The sequence below is a fragment of the Curcuma longa genome, chromosome 6 (genome assembly GCF_044706935.1).
Source record: "Curcuma longa cultivar G26 ecotype Majalengka, Jawa Barat chromosome 6, ITB_CL_G26_1.1, whole genome shotgun sequence".
Lineage (NCBI taxonomy): Eukaryota > Viridiplantae > Streptophyta > Magnoliopsida > Zingiberales > Zingiberaceae > Curcuma > Curcuma longa.
The window spans coordinates 3,363,902-3,372,061 of NC_133866.1; the positions used below are offsets into that span (position 1 = coordinate 3,363,902).

Consider the following 8,160-nt stretch of genomic DNA (forward strand, 5'->3'; position numbering starts at 1 on the left):
TTTTGATGAAGTTTATATAATTTTGACCAAATTGATAAATAGTATTTAGTATAATAGTGTTCAATGATCCTAAACACTAAATTCTAAATCAGAAACTCACGCTAAATATGTTTTAGCAGCTACCGAGTAGCTTCTATACGTTATAGTACCTATCGAGTAGCTTCTATACATTGTAGTAGCTACTGAGTAGTTTTTACACAGTCTAAATCCTAAATTTTAAATCTTAAACTCACTTTAAATACATTATAGCAACTACTGAGTAGCTGCTATATACATGTTGTAGTAACTATTAAATAACTTCTACATGTTATAACAGCTATTAGGTAGTTTCTACACGTATAAATTATAAATCTTAAATTCACTCTAAATATTTTGTAACAGCTACTGTGTATCTTCTACACATTGTAATAACTACCAAGTATCTTTTACATGTTGTCAATCCTAAATTCTAAATTATAAATTCACTCTAAACACTTTGTAGCAATTATTGTGTAGCTTCTGCATATTGTAGCAACTACCTAGTAGCTGTTATACATTGTAGAAGCTACTCAATAGCTTTTACAATAATATTGGGTGAAGATTATTTTCAAAATAAAATTATAGGAGGATGCCCATTTGACTTTTTTTGGAAAAAGGGACGTCAATTCGATGTTTCTCTTAATTTGGGATGCCCATTTGATTTTTTTCTACTAACTGCTATAATGTATAGAGGTTAGATAGTATCTTCTACAACAACATTGGGTGAAGGTTATTTTCAAAATAAAATTATGGAAGGGATGCCCATTTAACTTTTTTTTGGAAAAAGAAAAAGTCACTTTGATGTTTCTGGATGCCCATTATTCGTTAGGTGCTTCACGAGGCTGACAAGGAGCGAATATTAAAAAGTATTTTTTTAAAGAAGCTAAAGCAGTCAGTGGGGATGCAATACACAACATCTTTAACCAAGAATATTCTTTCTAAATTCGTATTGGCTTAATGTTTAGAAAATCAAATTAGAATGACTTTATATTAATTCAATAATTCTGCATTTTAAGTTAGTTTTATCTATCTATGTTTAAAAAGTTTGTTTTTTTTCTTTTTAATAAACGAATCAATATTGTTTATTGTTTTTTCTTCATTGTGCTCTGCAAAAGAAGCAAACCTCTTTTTCTTTGCTTATGCTAGTCGTAAAGCAAAAGAACAATTGCCTTTGCTTTTATAAAGTAATATAATTAATGCAAAGACAATTGTTCTTTGCTTTTGCTAGCTGTAAACGAGCAAAAAAGCAAAGCCATTAGGGTGGATAGAGCCATAAACGAGCCAATTTCTTGATTTTCTCATCTTTGTTTTGCTTCCCTTCCCTTGCTTGCTCTGCAAAAGAAGCAAATCTCTAATTGCTAACTGTTGTAAGCTAGTTTCTCCTCGTCCATGGCGTGCATCAACCTAAGTCTCGACGTTGACGTCAACAGATGCCTGAGCGGGCTGTGGGCGACGCTGCCACTGGGCAGGCCAAAATCTGGCATCAAGAAATTGAACAAGGAAATGGCAAGATTGAAAGGCAAAAGGGACGACATCAAGAACCAGATCGAAGAAGCCGAGCGTGAGGGGAAGTTTCCGACCAACGAAGTGAACCAGTGGCTACGGGAGGTGGAGGAATTGGAAGGCCAAGTTGCTGAAATCAACCAGGATTTCCAAAGCATGAGTGAGTATTCTCTCATACCTTGTTCCTTTTCACGCTAATTCAATTGTCACACTGTGTTTTAATTCCTACAAGCTATTACTGCTTCTATCTATAATAGAAGTTGTTGTTTCCGTACGTGTACTGCTTTGTTTCAGGTTGCTTCAATTGCAACTGCTTCCATCGAAGTGACGGCACGTCGAGTCAAACACAGCAAGCAGATGATCAGGTCCCTATCAGAGAGTCATCGAACTGCTTCTCTATCAATCGAAGAGTGGCGAAGAAGCTCGGAGAGGTTAATGAATTGATGAGCCGAGCTGGTGCATTGGATCCAATTGCCACAACTCCGCCTCCTGAACCTACCGTGATGCTTCCCATCTCACACCGGCCACCTATTGGGATTGAGCCGCATGTGGAGGACATTGTGGGCTACATCGATGGTGGAGAAGGCAACATCATAGGCATCTACGGAATGGGTGGTGTCGGTAAGACCACCATGTTGAAGAGCATCCAACAACACTATCTTCGTAACAATACCATATTTGATCGTGTCATTTGGGTTGTGGCCTCTAAAGACTACCAATTGAAAAGGCTCCAGATGGATATTGCTAAGAGTCTAGGACTACAGACTCTGCAGGAGAATGACGATGAACAAACTTGTGGTGATAAGTTATTTACCTATTTGAAGAACAGGAACTGTTTGTTGCTTCTCGATGACATTTGGAAACATCTGGATCTTCAATTGCTGGGGATGGCACACCCGACTACTGAGCAAGGCCAGCAACAACAGAAACCACGCAAAATCGTGGTGTTCACAACTCGTAGCGAGACAGTATGTGTACAAATGAAAGCAAAAAAGAAGATCAAAGTCAAATGCCTGGATCCAGTTCAAGCATGGCAACTCTTTGAGGAGAACAGTGAGGGGGATGTTCTTAGCTCAGATGGTGGAATCAAGTTTGTCGCTCAAGAACTTGTTAAAGAATGTGCAGGTCTTCCACTCGCTCTTATCACCGTAGCCAGGGCCATGTCAGGGAAAAAGTCTTGGGAAGTTTGGAAGGACGCTCTCCATCAAATAAGGGATAAACATGAGTGGACAACCACTAAGCTTTTAGAAGAAGATTCAGTTATGTATAAAGCCTTCAAGCTGAGCTATGATAGTTTAGAGAATGACTCCATTAGAGAGTGCTTCTTGTGCTGCGCTTTGTGGCCTGAAGATTATGAAATAGACAAATTTGATGCGTTGATATCTTGTTGGATTGGTTGCGGCATAATCCGTGAATTTAATGTAATCAATGAAGCTTTCACCAAAGGATACTCCCATTTGGAAGCTCTCATCGCTGCATCCTTGCTAGAGCACCACTCTAGACAATGTTATTATTACGAGAAGCAATTTGTAAAGATGCACGATGTCATTCGAGACATGGCACTGTTGATGGTCTCTAGGTTGGAGGGGAACAAAAGAAAATGGATTATAAAAGCTGGAATCGGGTTGACTCATTTGCCTAGACAAGAGGAGTGGCAAGAAGCAGAGCGAGCCTCATTCATGAAGAATAATACGCTTACATTTTTACTAGACTATGAAGCTTCCACTTTTTCAAAACTTTCTATGCTGATTCTCAGAGGTAACTTTTATCTACAATAATTCCTCCGAGTTTGTTCGCAAGCATGCCTCACTTAACATACTTGGATCTCTCTAACTGTCATATAAAAGAGCTTCCAATGGAGATTGGTTGCTTAATTGAGCTTCGATATTTAAATTTGTCCTTCACTGATATTAGAAGATTGCCGCTTGAGTTTGGTTGCCTGAGTAAATTAGAGTACTTGCTTCTAAGGTATACTAATCTTGAGATTGTACCCAATGGGACAATATCTAATTTATCAATGCTCAAGTGGTTGGACATAAGAGGAAATTTTCTTGTATCTAACTTGTGGTTGAATGAGCTGGAATATTTCACAGGGCACCATCAAATAAGTCTGGGAATTAACATTAATTCTGCTAACTTCAAAAGACTGAGCATGTTACCAAATGTCTCTGTATGGAACCTTACTGTGAGTGGATCGGGAAGTTCAAAATTTTCAAAGTACGATCTGGGCACTTTACAATGGAGTCGGGGAGTAAGTGACAACCTCGAGTGTCTAGAAATTTCAAATGTCCTGGAGACAAATTAATGATGAATAAAGGCGTGGATTGCGAATCAAGTTTCAGATATTTGAAGACTCTCTATTTTACAACACTAGGACAATTGAAGGATATCAGGTTGAATGGAGTTGAGTTCAACAACCTTCGCGACCTACGCATTTGGGGTTGCCCCAAGTTGAAGGATGTTTCTTGGGTTCTACAACTGCCATGCCTGAATCATCTAGAGATGTCACATTGTGAGGAAATGGAGGAACTAATAAGCAATGTTGGGAATTCCAATTCAAGCTTTGGCATCAAGATGTTGACTTTGTGTAAAATGAAAAACCTGCATCGCATTGCACAACAACCACTCCATTTTCCCTACTTGGAATATATAAGTGTACTATTGCCCAAGGCTCAAAAAATTACCATTTGGGGTTGAAATATTAAAAAACAGATTAAAAATGATTGAAGGTGAAGAAGATTGGTGGAACAACTTGGATTGGGATGACGAGAGCAACAAGGATTTCCTCACCCCATATTTTAGGTAATACATATTTTTGATATATATTTTCATACCAAATCATTTATTATCTATTTTGTCTATATGAAATAAATGAATATTTGAAAATGATTTAGTATTTTATGAAGTTGGCAAAATTAAATAGTTTAAGATGCATGCCTATGCAAACATTTAGACGTCCTTTAATATTCTTTTAAGGGCAAATTTAGGAAATATATTTTAGAAAATAAATGCCTGTTGATAAATATGAAAACTAAGTGTGTGTCTTGGATATTTTGGTAAATTACAGTTAAAACTACCACTGTAAGTTCTTGTTCTTGAGAAGCAACTAATTTAAATTTCACCATATTTCCCAAATATAAAAACTAATGGGCTACTCCATTGAGTCAATGCTTTTCATGTCTTCTGATTAATTCAATTTTGGTTCATGTCAAGTTAAATATGTGTGGTTTCATGAACTGCATCAATATAGAAAACACACACTGCATGCTTTATTTAGTTCGAGATAGCAGCAAAGGAAAATATTTCATTGTCAATATTATTCTATATGGATGAACATTATTATGAGTTTTAGGACTTGACAATATTATATCTTACTCTTTAACTATTTAAAATTTGCTCCAATATTTATTGCTTTTAACAAAATTTTGTGATCTTCATAGATTTGGACCCTGGTTTACAAGATCGATTAAAAAAGAAGCATCGGCCTTTTGAGCAAGGAGGTTGCAAGGTGATCACTGCCTCGTCAAATTGTTGGATGCTTTGATTGGTTTGGCATGAATTTAAATTTGATTGATGACTCCTAGCTAGTTAATTGGACACCTCTTGGGTGTTTTAAAATTTGATCCTCGATAATGTCTTCTTCACTTTACTTCATCATGAACTAGTATCATTTGCTCTGATAAATTGTCTTCTTTGAATTCTTCACTCTAAGTAGTTTCATTTCATATAATGTTACAGTTTTATTTTTGTTTGATATCACCATTATTTTGTTCATATTAATTACTACTATGCATGATGACACGTAAATGACATGGTTTGATTTATTATTGAACATTAATATTTATAAACTTTCTTATTTGAAATTAATTTGACCTTCCATTTCCAATTTAATCAAAAAAATTAATTAAAATTTATGTCCAATTTTTAAATATTTATTTGAACCTTGGAAGCAACAACTAGTACTATTGATCTTTTTCTCTTGTCGTTGATAATGACATGCAATATTAGCATATAACACAACAAGGAGGTGGACTGAGTTGATAAGACCTCCTCATATATGGTCACGAGGTCGATTGTGTGGGATCGTTGGGATGATAAATTTCATCTTTTACTGAGTTGATAAAACCTGAAACATAAGCAGCGCTGACTCAACTTTTCTTCATTTCCCTTAAAATCTAGCTGGTCATTGAGGTAAAAGTGCAATTAATGGTTTAAAACACTCTACCAGCTGTCTTTGGTGATCTAGAAGATTGAGATTGATGATAGATTTTGATATTTAAGTAAACATTTAAATTAGGATCACATGATCAGTATATATTTACAAAGTCGTGTAGGTAGAGATTTAGTTGAAGTAGATGGTGTCACAACTGAAAAAGCGTTAATTGTCCCTGTCATGTCTCGAGAGATGACTGTCCAAAAAATTTTGACAGCATCTTCCCTGTAACAATTCAACTTTCCTGAGTACATAAACAACGTAGGGCCTACCTGGCCACTTAACAAATACAATACATGTATTTTGTACTACTAAACAACCTGAATAGAGGCTCACACAGCCATAACCAATCCAAGCACATGCATGTAAAATAATCTACCACCACAACAACACGTATAACATGACATGCACTGTATGACATGACATGCATTATTTGAATTCACATGATTCCTATTACCATGATTCCTATTACCTGTTAGATAACATTTACCTTTTCCTTATGTATCATTTGTAGAGACTGTATGTACCTCTTGATATCTCTGTTGATATATATCTATACATGTTGTGTACTTCTATCCTGTATTCCACTGAGTATCTGATACTCACTACCCAGACCCTGGGGTTTCATTATTTTTCTTACCAGGTAGCAGATTGGATAGTACTTGGAACTTGGGGATCTGCAAGCTGCTTCCATCTCATAGCAGGAAATTTTATATGGTTTGGTTGGTATTGTTTCTGGTTGTATTCGGTATATGGATTTTATTTGTGGACTTATAGTGTATGGTGTGTATCTGATATTGGATTTATGTACTTGTGGTGTTTTGGATCTGGTTATGTTTTGCTGTGAAGCTTTTGCTATCTTATGTGGATTTGTCATTTACACGTTCTGATTTTGTGTGCATGTGTTAGATTTCTAGTTTGTGGCCATGTGGGCCTTATTATTAGAGTTTAGTATTTGTTATGCATCTGTGGTGTATGTATTGTGGCCGTGTAGGCCTTATTGTGTTGTTGAGCGGCCATGTCGCCCTTGTATGTATGTATTCAGGGAAATGTCATTGTTATTGGGGAGATGCTGCCAAAATTTTTTGGACAGTCGTCTCCTGGGACATAACACTTCATACAAAATTTGATAAAAATTCCTTAAAAGCAATAGAATGAGTCTTTCCATGAATATATGACAGTCATAACTTTTCAAATCAATCAATTTGCATTTCTTCAAATTAACATATCTCCCAAGATTCAAGACATAACCATCTAAAAATCTCAAATATTTCAACCATTCACAAACAAAACGTCTCTGCTATCTTTGACTTTAGCTTTTTCCCTACTATTTTCATCAACATCAAGAGTATGTCTTTTACAAAGGAGTCGCATATCTTTTTTTGCATTCAGATTATCTTTTATTTTCTAGTGATATTCATCACTGTATTTATTAGATTATTAAAAATATTCTTCTCAATATGCATTACATCAAGATTTTGATGAATCAAATGACTCCTCCACTATAGTAAATCTCAAATATACTTTATTTAGTCTATTTATATGTACTTCCTTATTCATATGTTTACCATCTGACTCTTCAATAACAAATGAAAAGTTAAACACTCTGTACCAAATCTGTTCACCTATTAATCTCAATGGCGGAGATGTTCTTTCAATTTTATTTTTAGTAAATTATTTTTATTCATTCTGAAGTTATACTTTAGTGGTAAAAATTATCTATGACTATCAAAATAACTTAGTCTCTTCTCATATTTCAATCTGATTGACTTTGATCTCTCTGTACATATTGGACATCCTAAGATTTTAGCAATATTCCATCTCAATAACATTGTCTTAAAGCGGAAAAATTTATGGTTCAAAGAAGAGCAATCTTCATTACAAACATTTGATTAGTATGAACATCATATGTAGAAAAAGCTTCATCCCATAATTGTTTCAATTCTACAATCAGTGGTTGCATATAAATATCTATTAACTTCTTTAAATTTTGCCGGTTGGATACAACCAATGTTAAAAATAGATACGATATTTTTATACACATCCCAAGTGAAAAATTATATGGACTTAAGATAACTGGCCAATAAGAATAATTTATTTCTAATTTGCCAAATGGAGTAAATCCATTAGCATAGAGACCTAACATAATATTTCAAGTCTCCTTCACAAATTTAGGATATGTTCTATCAAAAAAATTTCATATCTTTGCATCTGATGGATGACACATGAACCTCATCTGTTTGATGATTTATATGCTAAGTCATGTGTTCAAAAGTGGCCTTTGATGCATAAAGTCTTTGTAACATAAGAGTTAAAGGGCAATAAAATAACTGAGTGTATGATTTACGTCATTGTTGACTCTTGCTAGTTCTCTTGTACCTAGCTTGATTACACAAACATCTACATCTTCATCATCTCCCCAATTT

General features: G+C 35.0%; 1 long non-coding RNA gene and 1 pseudogene across 1 annotated transcript; both read left to right on the forward strand.

Moving 5' to 3' along the window:
• Positions 1–1,353: 1,353 nt before the first annotated feature.
• Positions 1,354–4,327, forward strand: LOC141830661 (putative disease resistance protein At1g61300; annotated as a pseudogene).
• Positions 4,328–4,981: 654 nt separating this feature from the next.
• LOC141830664 (uncharacterized) lies at positions 4,982–6,616 on the forward strand. The gene is made up of 2 exons (XR_012601983.1): positions 4,982–5,029; positions 6,378–6,616. It is a non-coding gene; the product is annotated as an uncharacterized LOC141830664 (long non-coding RNA).
• The last annotated feature ends 1,544 nt before the right edge of the window (positions 6,617–8,160 follow it).